The sequence below is a fragment of the Amblyomma mixtum genome, chromosome 4 (genome assembly GCF_055824585.1).
Source record: "Amblyomma mixtum isolate Tamu chromosome 4, ASM5582458v1, whole genome shotgun sequence".
Lineage (NCBI taxonomy): Eukaryota > Metazoa > Arthropoda > Arachnida > Ixodida > Ixodidae > Amblyomma > Amblyomma mixtum.
Genome location: NC_143015.1, coordinates 145,349,078 through 145,366,031, shown reverse-complemented (window position 1 = coordinate 145,366,031; position 16,954 = coordinate 145,349,078).

Here is a 16,954-nt window from a genome sequence, read left to right as displayed (position 1 = left end):
TGCTTCATCGTTTCCTTGAAATACTTTCTTCCCCCAACCTACGCCGGGTAGTCAGAATAGGACTTTTGGTACACAGCGCTTTGGGCCTTTTCTTTAGGATGACGCTCTATCGGGCGAGCCAGGAGGCGTCCGGTGGTGGTAATTGACTTGAGTATTGTTCGCACCCCTTCCTTTCCGAGAATACCAGCCGAGGTTGTGCTGGCACCTTTTACGCATGGTCTGCATACGCGCCTTTCACGCTGGCGTATGCTTATGCTAGGCGTAGAATTTTTCGCTCGTCTCTTTTTTGCTTTCAGGTGATACGTGGAATGAACAAACTGTAGTATCCTTTTCTTTGGAGGTCAGTAAAAAAATAGTCGCCATATTCACTTTTACAACGCCACGGAAAGCTGCGATCTGCACTCAACGCAGCGCCGGATCCGCATCGGCAGCTTCTCCAGTCCTCAAAGTGTCGTCACGACCTCTCTTGGCCAATCACGGGCGGCGGCGCGCCGCGCGGCATGCCCCGCGGCACAGGCCGCATATTTCTGCTAAAAAAGGCAATTCGCGCTTGTTTTTGCCTAATTTGGATGCGATATTCGAGCATACAGCATGAAAAACTATAGCACGCCGCTGCCAGCCTGATTTTCAAAAAAAGTGCTTCAGTCTCCCTTTAAGGTCAGGACAGCAGCTTGGGCATGTTGGTTGTTCAGGAATTTCACGTGTAAACATTCACTGAACCCCATGACAACAAAACATTTTGGAGTGCATGAGCGATATGCGTGTGACGCATGTGGTTGTACAGGCGCTATCAGAAGCCGTGTTTTTTCTTCGAAATTGAGTTTTAAAAGCGCTTGCTTCACTCCTGTCTCGTCGTTCTGCGCTGCTCCATCACAAATAGTTCAGCGCGTACAACACACTTTGCCATTTAGAAGCACGTCCTCACGATTGCAACCTGTCAGAGCGCGCGCCAGTCTTCGAGATGGCCTCATCGTGATTCTCCGGTCGTCGGACTGTCGAAGTGCCCTATGAAATCCTTTCTTTTGGTTGCCACTCTCATAGATTAGTGCCCTGCTGTCGCAAGACCTTTCATTGTATTGTCGCCACATTCTAGTGATGTTTTACATGAATGGTTGTATTTCATGTATTGCAACGTGAACGCTGCGTGACACAATCATTTTTCTGAGGGACAAGTAAGTTCATTTCAACTGCTTGCACCAAAATGTCGCACAAATCCGCGCACATCTGGAAAGCCGACGCGGCACGAAAGAAATCTACCCGCACGCACCGTAGGCGATCCGAGAATCTCGGAGAAAATTTCATTTCTCTCCGGAAGCCCATAACCTTTAGCATACTAAGAGATGCCCACTCCACCTGACTGGCGCGCGGCAGCGTCGGGTCGGAAAGCAGCCTCTCGAGCTTTCTGGAAACCTCTCTCCTAGCCTGACAAACAGCGACGCGTGCCTCAGCGGGGAGATCAGAGAGCGGTTATACTGTTGATGCGGTGTGCATATGCGCGCCTGCCTTGGAGCGAACAGACGCGGCGCATCCTATTAAGGCGAAAGCCTTTAATGTCTCATACTGTCGTTCGTTAGCAAAGCGTGTCACACGCGTTTAACTCTGGAACTAAAAAAGATAGAAAACCAATGGTCGCTTCAGATAGAGGAGGAAGAAATGAACCTAGAAGCCAATTTTGGTGACTGTGTATTAAGCACTTAATTAATTATAGACAAAAATGTCGAAATTGCTTCGAAACACCGCGGACGTCGATACAGCCACAGGAACACTGTTATATCACATCCACCGGAAGTCGTCACGTCATAGTGAAAATTGTCGCAGAATGGTCGGAAAAACGTCGGACTTGTGCCATATTAGATGGAAAATGTGTAATTAAGTCGGATTTGTGCCAGATTAGATGTAAAAATGTGTAGTTAGGCATAATGAACACTTAAGATCCCCGAAAAATGTGGAATTTGGGGGAACGGCGTGACGTCACATCCACCGGAAGTCTTCACGGCATAGTGAAAATTGTCACAGAATGGTCGGAAAAACGTCGGATTTGCGCCAGATTAGATGGGAAAATGTGTAATTAAGCGTAATGAACACTTACGATTCCTGAAAGATGTATAATTTCGGTATCGATATAGCCATGGGAACGGTGTGACGTCACATCCACCGGAAGTCGTCACGGCATAGTGTCATCGGCTTTCGCCTCTCAAAACTTTAGTTGCCAAAGTGTCCCCGCAATTTTTTATGCAGGATGTTTAGCGCTCTCGGACTGCCCGTGTCGTAGTTGCAGCTTCGAAGAAGCGCTCCCACTAGTGATGCAAAATTATCCATTGTACTTTCTGTAGCCTGGTTGCGCAGCCTGGAAGTTCGCCTGCGGCTGTAAAGAAGCAACGGTTAAAACGAAGATATCGTAGGGCCTCTTCTATCTTGTTATAGCGACGATTGCTGCAAACATAACGCACTCCAACCGTCCATGAGTTCTTGCACTGTTTTTTTTTCCGAATTTGAATATGTAATTTCCGTTTTTTTCACAGCCTGTTGGACTAGCCACACCTAGTAAAAATTCTAACTGGCCATGCAGAGAGGAAACGCACATTACGTGCCTCACTCATGTTGCACATCCAAAGCACGCCGTGAGGGAAGAAATGGAGGAAAGGGTTAAAGGAGGAAGGGTGAAAGAAGCGCCGTAATGGAGGACTGCGTATTAAGTTCGACACCTGGAGTTCCTTGACGCGCACTTACATTGTGCACAGCATTGACAGGATTACATTCATTGACCCCGTGCATAACCACGTCCCCTGCAACATTATAATCCTGCTGAGAGCTTCTGACAATCGTCGTATTTCTTTGTGCTTTTTAACCGAATGCCTAACAGTCATGTTTGCATTGTTCACTCTTAATGACTGATGTCTTTTTGTTGAAAGATTCTTATGTCGGCTATGTACTAGAGTACTTAAATTCAATTCCCAACTACGGCACCTCCTCGTGAATATCTATTTTTTGAATGGGTACATAATTATGGATATGCATTTTTAATAGTGGAATGAAAGTGAGATTAACTTATTCTGATTTCCCGGCCACGTGGTACCGGTGCATCTCGCAGTCGGCGCATCAGAAAAAAGCGGCGGGGAGAACACGAATACATTACAGCTACCGAAGTGTATTCTTCTCTGCCATTTAAGCCGAAATGTCTGCGCGACCTTTTAACACTTACAGATTAGTCTAGAATCCCGCCACAGACGTCTACATCCCGCTAGTGTCACTGACATCTTCAGCATACCTGCGGTAAAGTACTAACGTCAGACACTACATGATAGGCTCGGTCATCGCTGTCATTGTTCTTCTGACCGTGTCGCTTACGCCTGTTAAGGTTGGCAGCGACTGGTGGACTAGAAAAACATTTTTTTCTTTCCTTATCTACCAATACTGGAATCCAATACTGGAATCCAGTATTGGAATCGATTCCAATACTGGAATCGCCTTCCCTGCTAGATTTTTTTTGCAATCTGCGAGACCACCAGATTTAAAAATTCCTGAGCTAACGTTGTATAAGCAGCTGCCATGTCTTTGCTTCTTACGGTGCACGAATTAAACTTACATGGCAAGTAGGTTAAAAAACGTGCTGCTAAGCCATGTGTGATCACTGCTTGCAGCGCAGTGGGTAGAGAAATGTAAAACGTTAACACTGCTGCGGCGTTGACAGAGTAAAATAAATAATGCGGCTAACCGTTCAAACCGCCAACTCCACTTCGTGATTGCACGCGCTACCGAGCGCCATGGCGGGCCATGCTCTGAGAGAAACGAAGGAAAGACGCTATAACAATAACGTCAGCTAGCAATAAAATGAGCAAAGGAATCAAGGTTATTTGACTCACCAGCAAAGTTAAGAGCGAACGTTCGCCCACTCAAGGGCAGGGGAGAAGCTCCGAGGCTGGTCGGGACGAACTCGCGGCAAAATGTTCCCACCGAAAAGCGGAGCTCCGCGCCGTAATATTAGAGCTCGTAATATTAGGTTCTTCATTCTGCTGCCCCTTTGTTTGAATTACTGCTCAGAGCCTGGGGCGGGAGGGTGTGTGAGAAGGTATTAGGAAGGGGGAAGTCCGTGGACGGGGCCGCGACGGGAACCAAGCGAACCGCACATGCGGCAGTTATACAGGGCGGTTGATTACGTGCAGAGGGCTAGAAGAATGAAGTGCCACCTATGAAGAAGTTTCTTCATCGTAGGTCTCCACGAAGAGAAAGAGCTCAGAGCTGTCTCCCCCGCGCCCATAACAAACATGTTCTCTATGGCGCTAGTGTCGCTTTGGCGCAGACGCCCTCCCCTGTTAGTTGACATAACTGGGAAGGACACATCGCGGGAAAACAAACCCAAGAGGACAAAGCAGTGCGAGTCCTCACATCCCCCCAACCTTAAATATATTCCTGCACCTGCGAGCAGTAGCTCTGCAGGCGTCTCCTAGTCTTTGAGAACTTGAGCTAGGCCTTGCAAGCAGTGGAGGTCCCGCCGATGGTGTCCATGTATTCACGTCCATTTCGCACGCTCTGAAGTTTGGTCCACGCCGACTTCTGCAGCGTTTTGAAGGCAGCGTGAAGGTATCCGCACAGTATACCGGCACGGCCTGTGGACTACCGTATCCGCAGGCGGTACGAAGCAAGGCGTAATTGAGGACTGCGCCAGGACTCCGCAAGGGTGGTCACAGGCGCAGAGGAACAATGCTCGCACCATGGACTCAGGAGCTGGCCATGCTGAAAAGCCTTCTGAAAACTGGAGGCCAGGGTTCTGCAATAGTCGCCAACCGGCACGCTTGCGCACTCTCGCCAGGGTAACAGCAGCCGGAGGTGACCGGTCTCGCCGCAGCTGCCCGGATGGATGTGTCGAACAGGCTATAGTCAGCTCCTTCGCTGCAGCCGGCAGCGAGGCGATGCGCGCAGGACTGTAAGCCTGGGTGGCTCCACTGGATCTTCATGATTGCCGAAACGCTCTCCGCACGCCTTAAACGTAGGTCACGGGAGGGGAAACGGGGTCTGCATGGGCCTCTTGAGCAATGCTAACTCGCTAGCGAAACTTGCCACGCGGCTGTGCAAACGCAAAGTTCGAGTGAACAAAGCCCTTTCTCGGTAACTCATTTGCTGATTCGTAAACACCTAAAAGCGTAAACACCTTCCTATCATTTTAATATTTTTTTATTTTTCGAAGATGGAATCACCCTTTCTTGAGTTCAACGACACTTCTGACTTCGTGCGAGGCTATATTAAAACGAGTGGCCAGCAATGCGCACTTTCTCTGAAGACCACGGTCCTGCTCGTAGTGCCTTTTCTGACGCGTTGTAAGCAGCTTCGGAAAGCCTTAGGCCTGACTGCCGCTCGACGACCATCATCCAAAACAAATACCAGAAAAGTGTTAAGTGCGCGCAGACGCAAGGAGACGTCAGCTCTGTGGGGTGTCCCATCCCGCTCGCTGCATGAAGCAACTTCTAAGCGGTCAGTGGGGGTGGGATGGTGGAAAACGTGTTAGCGTTTTAACGTAGTTAAACCGAGTAGGCGTGCGAAAGCATCTGTTTATTCTTCGCTTCTCTCTGGCGTCTTCATATCCACGGAACAGAGTTTCTCGCCCTTCATCTTCACACCCTCTCTACATTCAGCGGCAGCAATGCGACGCCCTCCTCCCATTAGCTACAGCTGGAGCGACGGTCCACTGAACTAAACAGAGTTTACCCGAGTTACTCCGAGACTTCACACAAGATTCTTGATTTGGTTTGACCCCGCTAAGGAGTGCTTCCGCACTAAAACATGATTTAGAAAGGTTGACTAGGAGGCCGGTCTTCGTGGGCGGTATCCTCAGTCAAGGACTCCGATAGCTTCCGCTATCCTGTATCGGATGGCTGCGGAGCGCCCGGTGCCGAGCTGAAATGCCAGTAAGGTAGTAGCAGCACCCATGGTTGCAGGCCACCTAGCTCCCGGAGCAGCAACTCCCAGAGTCGAAAATGAGACAGCAGAGAAAATATGTACACGAAAACTCGGACCACCCCCGTGGCTTCCATATTCACTGGCTCCGGGCTTGGAAACTCCACGGGCGCTAGGCCTCGCTCTTCCTCGATGCATACCACGCAGTTCTTATAGTGAAGAAGCTTCTAGAAAAACTTGATGAAAAAATTTGCTGGGGCATGTCGAAACATCGAAACAAGCGCAGTGGAATCCACCTCGCACTCAAGAAAACATGCTTGAGGTTCTAGCGATCGAAATTTACGTTAGGCGTAACACTTACCAAGCTCGGGTAAAGAGTTCCTTGAACTAAACAGACAGTTGTCCAATGTTACAAGTACAGGCCCCACGTTGGGCGTCAGATGTGGAGTTTTAATAGGGGGTTAATATTTGCAGGTTGCTTTGCCGCGGTGGCTTTACAACGGCCCATGCTCTATGGGAACAAAAACTACGTCACGGGCTGACAGCAAAAGGCATTTATTGCTACAACAACAATAACGCCGGCTAGCAACAAAAGACGCTAAAGAATCGAAGCAGTCTGACTCACCAGCGGGGTTGCGAGAGAGTGTTCGCCCATACAAGGGCAGGGGACATACTTCGATGCTGAACGGGACGAGCTCACGGGAAACGTTCCCGCAAGGCCTCGCCCCGCTGGCGGAGAGCACAGCGCCGCACCGAAACGTCCGCACCCGACAGGTTCCCGAGGTCCAGAGGGTCCACCTTTTTTTCTCCGCCCTGCAGCAGACACGTCGTAAGTTTGCGCTTACGACGCTGCGACGCACGTGCCTTCCCTTGTTAGTTGAGGCAACCAGAGAGGAAAACATCGCGGAGAAGCAAACCCAAGGGGACAGAGCGGTGCGAATCCCCACAGCATGTGAAAATGTAAATAAGCATTCCTTGGTAAAATGCCGCTGGCCTCATGCGGTATGCACGCTGTGAGACATTTCCCAGCTCGACTCTGCAAACTCCGTATATAGGTCGATGGACTACACGAAAGGAATGCCTTAGTGGCATGCAACGAAGGCAGACCTGTAAATGATGGCTTCATACCAATCTGTTCTTCGGTACGTGTAGCTCTCGGCTTGGAAAATTCCGTGCCTGGGCAATGACTTCTGACGGCAATATAAGAAGTCACTTGTGAGGTTGCTACGTACTTAATCAGAACCCAATGCAAGAATGCTGGGACGGAGTCCGATCTTTCTCAGAACAGCGGTGCTCTGCGGATGTGTACTGGGTGAGTCTCTTCCTATTCACCATCCCTGTGGCCGGCCTGCCAGTACTATGCAAAGCTAACACCACGTGTAGATAAGGTTCTACTCCCGTCATCATCTATACAAGGTTATGAGCGGCGAAAGTTATGAGTGTTTCTTGAATACTGATGCGAACACTTTATGATTATGATCACTGTTTCTCGCATAGAAAACAGAAAATCACTTATACACCCTGGACGTTTTCCTAGATATCACTAAACTGTGAGATCCATTAAACATAATGTACTTCTCAACAAACCGCCATTTTATGGAATGCGAGGGACTTCCCTTAAAGAATTTTAGAACTACCTTTTATGGCGCTCTCAGTATGTTGTAGTTAATAATGCCACGCCCGAGACTGAGCTATTCAAATTTGGGGTTCCTCAGGGCAGTCAATCCTAGGGGGGCCTACTCTCTTTCTTCTGCACATTAACGACAGCCTATCTATCCAAGCGGCTCCTCTCATAATCGTTTACGCGGACGATACCAGAGCATTTTTTTCTGCACATTCATCAACTCCGCTTGTAAATTTATGGCTTAAAATTTATCTGATTGGCTTGCTACAAATGAACTTTCATTAAATGTTGACAGAACATAGTACGTTGTATCTACTGCTGTTAACAGGCCTGTTCATATTAGTAACGAAGTGACATTTCGGTCGCGTCCACTAAAACTGAATCCAGAAATTAAATTTTTAGGCATTCAGTTTCACGAAAACCTCCGTTGGTGTTGTCATGTTCGCTTTATTAAACGCACTGTTGCACAATGCATTAGGATGATCAATAGATTTCGTTTACTGTTGCCTGCTTATTAACGACGTCAACTCTAGTTCAGTACCGCTCCTTCGCGGCCACATTACTGATTGGTTGTATGAGGCACCACAACTAGGTCAAATATGGAAAGCCTCTATTTATATTGCAGAAAAAAAGGTGTGCGCTATATTGAAAACTTACCAAGCCGTGACTCAACATCATTACATCTTAGGTAGAATCTGACCTTGGATATTGAATTATTATGTAAACTGCATTTATCACCGGTTGTTTTTTTCGGGTTTTAAAAGTGATCCGTAGCTATTCATTTCGAAATATACAAAATCAGCCACCCCACCAACTTACGAAAATCAGTTTTATTAAAAATGAATGTAGGACGAACTGTGGAACACGATCATTACGTTGGCAAATTCCTAACCTGTTGAACCTCTGTCCCGATCTGATTGATGTCATAGAAACCTGTTCCCCTTTCCCCTTTGCCTGCTTTCCGAAAACAGGCAAAGATTTTCTTCTCTAATCATGTTTAAACAAGATCGTGTTTGTAGGCAATGTACTGTCCGTATATTTGCTTTTGTTTAGGAGATTCACTTCTGGTATATCTTTCTTTTTGTTTTGTCAAGTGAACATACTAGTGGTTATTGTCATTTTTAATAAACTGTAGCAACGGTGTATTTTATTTTATATTGTATTTTTCTGTCATTCAGTATTTCCATTATGGCTGCATGAATGCCGGGTATCTGGGGCTTAATCAGGTGACCACGTGTGGCACCTCTAGCCCTCTTCACCTAGACAATCGTATTTTGCCAAAACTTCAACTTCAATTTTGCACTACTGAATACTATCCTAATTCACAGGTGTTCTCGTTGGATTGCCTTTAGAGACAGAGTACGGCAGCTGCGGACCTTTTTGTCCACCGAAGGCAAGTATATTATATTATATACTTGCCTATATTAAAATGTAAAAGACGAAAATAACAAGAGTGCTGGTTTGTTGAGAAAAATCGTTCCTGTTTTAATACGAAGCGGAAGTTATTACAGATAATAGTCGCTCTTCTCCTTTTAATTGTAGGCATAGTTCACAAAATAAAACATACCTTTTCACGTCAGCCTACATCCTTTGCATTGTCCTCAAATAATCATAAACTACAACTAAAACAAAAAGTATATATTTTTTTAAGCGCATCTGAGTCCGGGCGCAGGTTCACATGCATGGGGTCGAAGTTTTGACAAATGCCATTATTTCGCAGTCGCTGACTTTGTAGTCGAGCAGAAGCTTTTGTGCTGTTGTATATTATTGAAAATACCCGCGATTTTTATACGTGTTTTTTTGTGTGTGTGAGAAAATAAATGTTCTTTACGAATCAAGTCCGCGGAGTCCTGTGTGCACTCGTGTTATGTAGATATTACAGTGAACGAAACAACTATCCCTTTGGCTGTGTTGCAGAAGAAAAATGACTAGGATATTGTTTGAGCGCAGGCTCTCTTTCTTTTCATTTTTTAAGCATGAAATGCTTTTAGCTCCCGTTGTCGGCAGTGTGGTGACGTCACGCCGAGACCGAGAGCCATCATCCGGGCACTGAATTCCAGTCATCCGGGCACTGAAATCCAGTCATCCGGGCTCTGAAACGAGAACATCCGGGCACCGTACGAGACGAGATTTAACGAGACTCTCTAAGCCCTCCTACTCGACCGGCATGCAAGCGCCGGTTGGTCTCCAAACGAGACAAAAAATAACTGCTGCCAGTGCCTTCTCAATGTTTCTCAAGATATCAGTGGAGCTGTGGGTTTGATAATGCACGGAATTATAATTTCCGATTTCTAATAACGCGTGCAGAAAGCACATAAGTGCCACGTTACACTTCGTTCTCATACGTGATCTCTTAGGGGCTTCGCGCATCGAAGCAAAGCCGCGCAGGCGCACAGGGGCCCGGGGGAGAAGCGCTGCGTTCAAAGGGCAAGGCATCGCGCCGAACGGGTGGTGGCGTTCCTCCCTTCCTTTACGGTGCGGTTCGGGTGTCCACCGAGATGGCAGAGAATTACTGCGCCATTTCCTTTCCTCAAAAAACCTTGCGTTCAAATGGCAAGGCATCGCGCTGAACGAGTGGTGGCGTTCCTCCCTTCCTGTACGGTGCGGTTCGGGTGTCCACCGAGATGACATTAGGCCCGTAAACATTTCATGCTTACTCTACTCTCGTTTACGGGAGAGGCAGAGATTTTTTTTTACCAGCGGCGTATATCAAAAATATACGCCCCCTAAAAATATTTCTGCCTGCGCCAGTGCTCCTTAATGGATTCTGAACTCTAATTTTTTTTTACCCCCTTCAAGGTGCAAGGCTCCTGACCCAGGCCTAACATCCTTTGAGTGTGTTCACCAACACCGTGATGGTGTTTGTGGACGCCCTGAAGGTGTTAGTATGCTCATATCGGGGTCTCCATGGGCATCCTAAATGTACTCCAATAATACCCAAAAGGGGGTTTTCGGGTGTGTAAGGCCAAGCAAATGCTGCACAACATGAGCGCTGAGTATTGTTCACAAAGCGGTCTGAGTGCACTTGCAAATGGTCTCCACAGGGCTGTGCTCAGATGCTGGACCACCACGTTCTTGTTTCTGCTGTTGGAGGGTTTTCTTTAATGGAGTCTTAGGGCGACTATATATTTATGCCACAATTTTGCCGGGGTACATGGCGCCATATCATGGGCAATGTGAATTCCATCCTTTTTGTTCCAGTTGTTTGTGCTTGCGGAATACCGCTGTCCCTCCGAGGCAGGCGTTTAGGAGGAACCTTACGAAGTTGTCGAGAGTCACAGCTCCTTCAAAATTCGACGAAGTGGCTTTTTGGTGCTGGAAAAGCCTCTGTAGAACAATGATAGGCTTGTGCATGGGATTTAATAATTCATGTTAGAAATTGTTCTATATATTTCGAACTGCGTGTACTTTGTAATCAAAGTCGGTCTCAGCCCTTATAAAAATGGTGTATAGACAGTCTTTAGACTTCTTTAGACTGTACTGCCTTCCTATAGATATTTCTTTTTGCCTATTCATAGTCCGTAGACTGTCTAGAGAGAGAGAGAGAGAAATGGACGGAAAGGTAGGGAGGTTAACCAAGCGATGCCCAGTAGGCTACCCTACACTTGGGGAGGGGAACAAAGGGCAAAAAATGAAAAAGGAAAAGGAAAGGAAGTCTACTAAAAGTGTACGGCCATTGTCTATACACTTTCTGCAGCATTTGTATTGCCTGTAGACTGTTCTCTAGAATTTCTAAGTAAAGAGCCTACAGACTTTATAGGCAGAAATCTATGGACAGTCTATAGCCTGTTTAAAAAAATTTGTAAGGGGATTTATAGCTAAAAAACCCGGTGCTAGAGTCTGCCAGGCTTTGAGTTCGTAATGCAAAAGCAAGGTAGAGTTTTACCAGAACGAATGGCTCAGCATGCTTCCATAGGGCCATATTTCTGTCGCGGCCATCGGCAGCCTTCAATATTCCTCAGGTGAGTGGAACCACGAACTGTTATTGTGGAATGTATGGTCCCTAATTAATTTCAGGGAGCTGCCTTCTGCAATGTTTGCGTGAAGGGTAGGTTATGGCGTTGCTATCGCCGGTCATCAAGCATATTCAGTGATAAACTGGCGTTTCTGAATTATTGTTCTGCGAGTTACAACAGGCGACGCGAAGGCTAATGGAAGATATAAATCAAGTACTGGTTGTTGATGTTTATAATGCGTCCAAGTTTACCCGCCGTAACAAAGTGCACAGCGTGGACTTGTTTGGTTCTGGTCTGTTAAAAATCACTGCTGAAGTACGGAAGTCAATATTTTTAACGATGTATGTGCACGGAATTATTTTCACCTCTACAGAACGGAACTCCTCTAGCGTCATGCGTGTCTGTATGCCCAGGACAAAGACCAGTGGAGCAGCTGATGTTTGATGGTGGTCCTAAACAAGGGCTTTTTCAAAATGGGACACCATGCTGGGTTTGTTAACTGAGCTTCTTTATTTGATTGTTTATTTCCTCTCGACCTTGTTATCTTGCTTTCTGGTTCTTGTGCCTTGCTTTGCTTGTGGCCATGTTATAAGTTACATGATAAAAAATTAACAGGATGCAAAGATAACTGTTTAGGACAGATAAACCTTGTACTGCCAAAATTCCATATAGGCCTTCGAAGAAAGAATGTACTTACAGCTACAAGTCGGCATTTCTATGAACCCCGTCATGCAATTAACTTTATGTACAAGGCCTTCCGCTCCAAGTGCGAACACGGCTCAGCGTAACTAAGCTCTGCAGGGCGCTAGCATACCCGTCGCGGCCGCGCATCGAAGCGAAAGGGGCCTGGAGGCGGGGCTTCGTGTCGTCTACTACAGTGCATTAGTTGGTTGGTTGGTTTATGGGGTTTAACGTCCCAAAGCGACTAAGGCTATGAGAGACGCCGTAGTGGAGGGCTCCGGAAATTTTGACCACCTGGGGTTCTTTAACGTGCACTGACATCGCACAGTACACGGGCCTCGAATTTCTCCTCCAAAGAAATTCAACCGCCGCGGCCGGGATCGAACCCGCGTCTTTCGGGACAGCAGCCGAGCACCATAGCCACTGAGCCACCGCGGCGGCTACAGTGCATTAGAGCACGGCGCTTGTTTTGCTGTCAAGTATAGCTAACTAACAGCATACTGACTGCCCCCGAGCACGCCGTACTCCACTGTGGGAAAGCCCACTTTACTCACTGCAGCTTATTGTTGGTTCCGCGTAGAACTGAGCGACCGCTGATCTCAGCACCACAACCTGAGTTCACTGCATGATTGCTTCAGGGTTGACTTTGGCTTTGTTCATTTTAATGCCCCAGTGTGACTCAGATTTTGAGAGGCGCCGTAGTAGAGGGCTGCAGATAATTTAGACCACGTGGGATTCTTTAGCGTGCACGTTAACACGGATGCCTTGCGTTTCCTCTCCAAAGAAACGGGCCGCTGCGGTTGCGATCGGATTCGGGTCTCAGTAGTCGGACGCTTTAACCGCTGAGCCACTACGGCGGTGCATTCTCGGGATTAGGCCACATTCCTCAAGTGACGAAAGTAACAGAGCAAAGATTTATTGTCTCAGCGTGCTGTCTAATGCGGATGGGATGTTTTACAGAAGCAGCTGTTAATGTCGTGTGCAGAGATAGAGTCGAGCACACTTTTCCTGGTCGGAAGACCAGTTGAGCGCACATCAGTGGTAAAGCGCCCGTCTACCGAGCCGGAGTACCCGGGTTCGAACCCGACCGCGGCGTCCGCGTTTCGATGGATGGTGGTGGTGGAAAACATTTATTTACAGATAAACTTCGGGAGGTGAGGTATGAGCTGACCCAAAGGGGGTCAGGCGAAACGCAAGAGGCGCCCGTGTGCTGTATGATGTCAGTGCACATTAAAGATCCCCAAGTGGTCGAAATTATTCCGGAGACCTCCACTGCGGCACCTCTTCCTCTCTTTCTTCTTTCACTCCCACCTTCCTTCGTTTCCTCACGGCGTGGTTCAGGTGTCCGCCGAGATATGTGAGACAGATACTGCGCCATTTCCTTCCTCAAAAACAAATTTTTTTTTAGCACGCGCATCGATTGGCGCGACTTCTAACCTCATTAAAGAACTTATGAAAGTCGCACACATTGGTAAAGATTTTGAAAAGAAATCAGAATGGGTTTATTCCATCATGTATTTTTTATGTATGCAGGTCATTGCTTGTATCATTAAGCAGGCTGGAGGGCTGTGTCGTTGGTTGGGATCTCACGCCACCAATCACAGGACCCTAATCGTAGCGCTGAAACACCTCATAGTGTGTCTAGACTTCTCTGTTCTCTTCCGACTCGCCACAATCATTTTTTTGGCTTCCGCTATCGCTTTTCCGCCGGCAGCTCATTGTTCGGACATGGCGGAACTTTGTGCAAAGCAATGGCGATAGGCGTAAAGGATCGCGAAGCCAATTTCAAATTAGCAAAACAAAGTTTATTTCAGGAATAAATGAATGAAAAACTTTATTGTACAAGGGTTATTTCTCTCAGCGTAGGTGGAGCCCTCAGTCCAGGGCCCCAGTGGCCTTTGCAGTCTTGCGAGCCCTGTCGATCAGCTTGAGCTGCTCTTCAGGCTTCGAGCTGGACAGCGCAGCCTACCACTGCTCCGGCGTTGGTGTGTTGTTTATCGGTGCTGCCTGTATTTTCTGACAGGCCCATGTAACGTGGCAAAACGTTGCGTGTTCACCGCATAGCGGGCAGTTGTTTTCATATGTGGAAGGATAGATTTAGCTGAGTAAACTCAGATTGGGGTATGTATTAGTCTGCAGTTGTCTGCAGGCAACCGACTGCTCTCTACTAAGGTCTTTGTGGGGAGGAGGGTAGGTCCTCCGGAGGGCTCGTTGGTGTTCTAAGATGGCTGCATACCGTCTAGTGACTGCGTCCAGTTCCCCTTCTGTGCGCGCCTCCCGGTTGGCGTATGCTCGGGCGTTGGCGTTCGCACATTGGTTCCTTTTGACAGCCTCACGGCCTGGTGTCCACGTGATGAAGCATCTCGTAAAGGTGATTGTCCGCGCCTTGAGTATGTGAATGGCTGCAGTGGATATGCGTCCACTGTTGTACCTTCTGCACGCCTCTTGCGAGTCTGTAATGATGTGTGTATGAAGCTCGTCACTCTGCTGGGTGATGGCGAGTGCAATTGCTGCTTCCTCAGCCTCGAGGATGTTGTTGGTTTCTGTCGAAGCGCAGTTTATGTTCGCTGCGAGTCCCGCTGTCCCTGATGCTGACGACAGCGAGAAAGAGAAGGCGGCTCTCCGTTTCTTGGCGAGTTAAACATTCATCGCATTACGATACCATGCGCAAAAGGCACCGCGATATGGGGGGGGGGGGGGGGGGGGGCCGCTGGGTAAGGAGGCGAAAAAATGATCCTTTCCTACCCAGGAAAGATACAATTCAAATCTGCGGTGAAGCTTCGCCCACATTCAGAATCGCCACACTTCATTCTTTCACGACCGAAAAGCAGCCTGTTAAAACTTTTTTGGCACCTAAGCGAGAAGCTAATCCAGAACGAAATAAGCTCAAGAATACGGAGAGGTTAATGGGTGCCTGACATAGAGAAAATTAGTTGGAACTTCTTCATTTGTACCCCTCTTTAACAATAATTACCGTACTTCATATCACTAGTCACTTAATTTGCGCCTGTATTATCTCACACATACTCCTTAGCATACGGTCTTGAGTTACTTCATTACGTGAAATACCACCCATTCGGCCTCCGTTGTTGAAGATGTTCAAGATTCGGGATGTAGATCTCGTCAAGAGGCATGCTTCGTCCTCCTCCTTTAGCCTCACTACGAGGGCATATTGTATAATATGGCCAAATAAAACTAATATTACTACTACTACATAGATATAAAGCCCCGCATTAACCAAGCCATAAAAACGTGCCTGCGTGGCCTAGGGGCAGCGTGTCTGACTCAGGATTTAAGGGTCCTGAATTCGATTGCCATCGAATTCGGGAGCTCTTGCCAACCCTGCCAAGTCGTGTAGTCTCGTGACGTCGCACAGCCCACCGACCACTCAGTGCTCAGCCATGTCACTGGCCAACTAACACCTGCCAGAGTCATGCTCGTGATTTTTTGCTCACAACACCGACGCCGGATTTTCTGCAGTTAAAAGCATCATCATGGCGAATATGAGAAGCGAACGTAGGGGTGCAACCCCACAAAACATGTTTAGCCGCTACGGTGGCTCAGTGGTTATGGTGCTTGGCTACTGACCATAAAATTCGCGGGTTCGATCCGGCCGCGGCAGTCGCATTCCGATGTAAGTTAATTCTAGAGGCCTGTGTGCTGTGCGATGCCAGTGCACGTTAAAGGACCCCAGGTGGTCGAAATTTCCGGAGCCCTTCACCACGGCGTCCCTCATAGCCTGAGTTGCTTCGGGACGTTAAACCTCAATAAACCAAACCAATATACATGCGTTTAGCTTTGAACGCGCAAGCAACGACGCGCTGCAGTGAGTGAAGTTTGCGCCTCACGGTGCAGCAGACGACACGAAGCACCGCCTCCAGGCGCCTGTGCGCCTGCGCCACTTCGTTTCGATGCGCTGGCATTCCGCAGAGCGCGGACACAACGCGTACACGCTGAGCCATGTTCGCACTTAGAGTGAACGACCCTGCACATTAGTGTGAAAGACAAACAAATTAGCTGTGGTTCATCCAGGCTGAGCCTAGTATGACGAGCGAAAGCTCGGTTAAGGTAAGCACACGAAGGTAAGCACATGCCACACGCTTTTAAATACCTAACGGCGCGAGTCACGCGATTTCCGGCAGATGCGAGAGCGCCGTCGGCATGGAAAAAGTTTTTTTTTCCTCCATGGCCGTCGGCTCCGCATACGCTGCTGTGACGCAGAGTGCAGCGTGTCACGTGATCCGATAGTTGAGAGGTGAGCGAGAGCCGTCGGCTCAACGCGCGCAGCTGTGGAGCGACGTGGAGAGTCACGTGGCATGACGTCAGAACCACGCCTCTGCTCCTCCTGGTTTGAAGGTCAAATTTCGTAGCCACATGACCTTCAGCTTTTTACGGGAGGAGTAGAGCCCCTTTCGCTCCAAAAAACAGTTTATAGCAGTGATGTGCGGTGTCTTTCTTCGTCTCACTTATGTCTCCTAGTGCTTCCATGCACCAAAACTGACACTCACTAGTCCAACAGCCAGTTCTTCCACTCACACGATCACATCGATGTCTATCGCAATCTGGTTGCTAGCGTCCTACGTGTGAATAAGGGCAGGGCAGAAACAAGCCTGTGGCAAGTATGGCAACATTTTAGCGTATGAACACGCATAGATTTTATTAACTCTTTGATGACAAAATTTTATCTCGTTGTTCAAGGAGCTGAAAGTTGAGGCAGCAATTTACAGTTTATAAGGAAGCAAATATGGCGCACGAAAAGTTAGCTTTATTTGCAGCTCCACAGTTTCTCCTGAGCAAACCC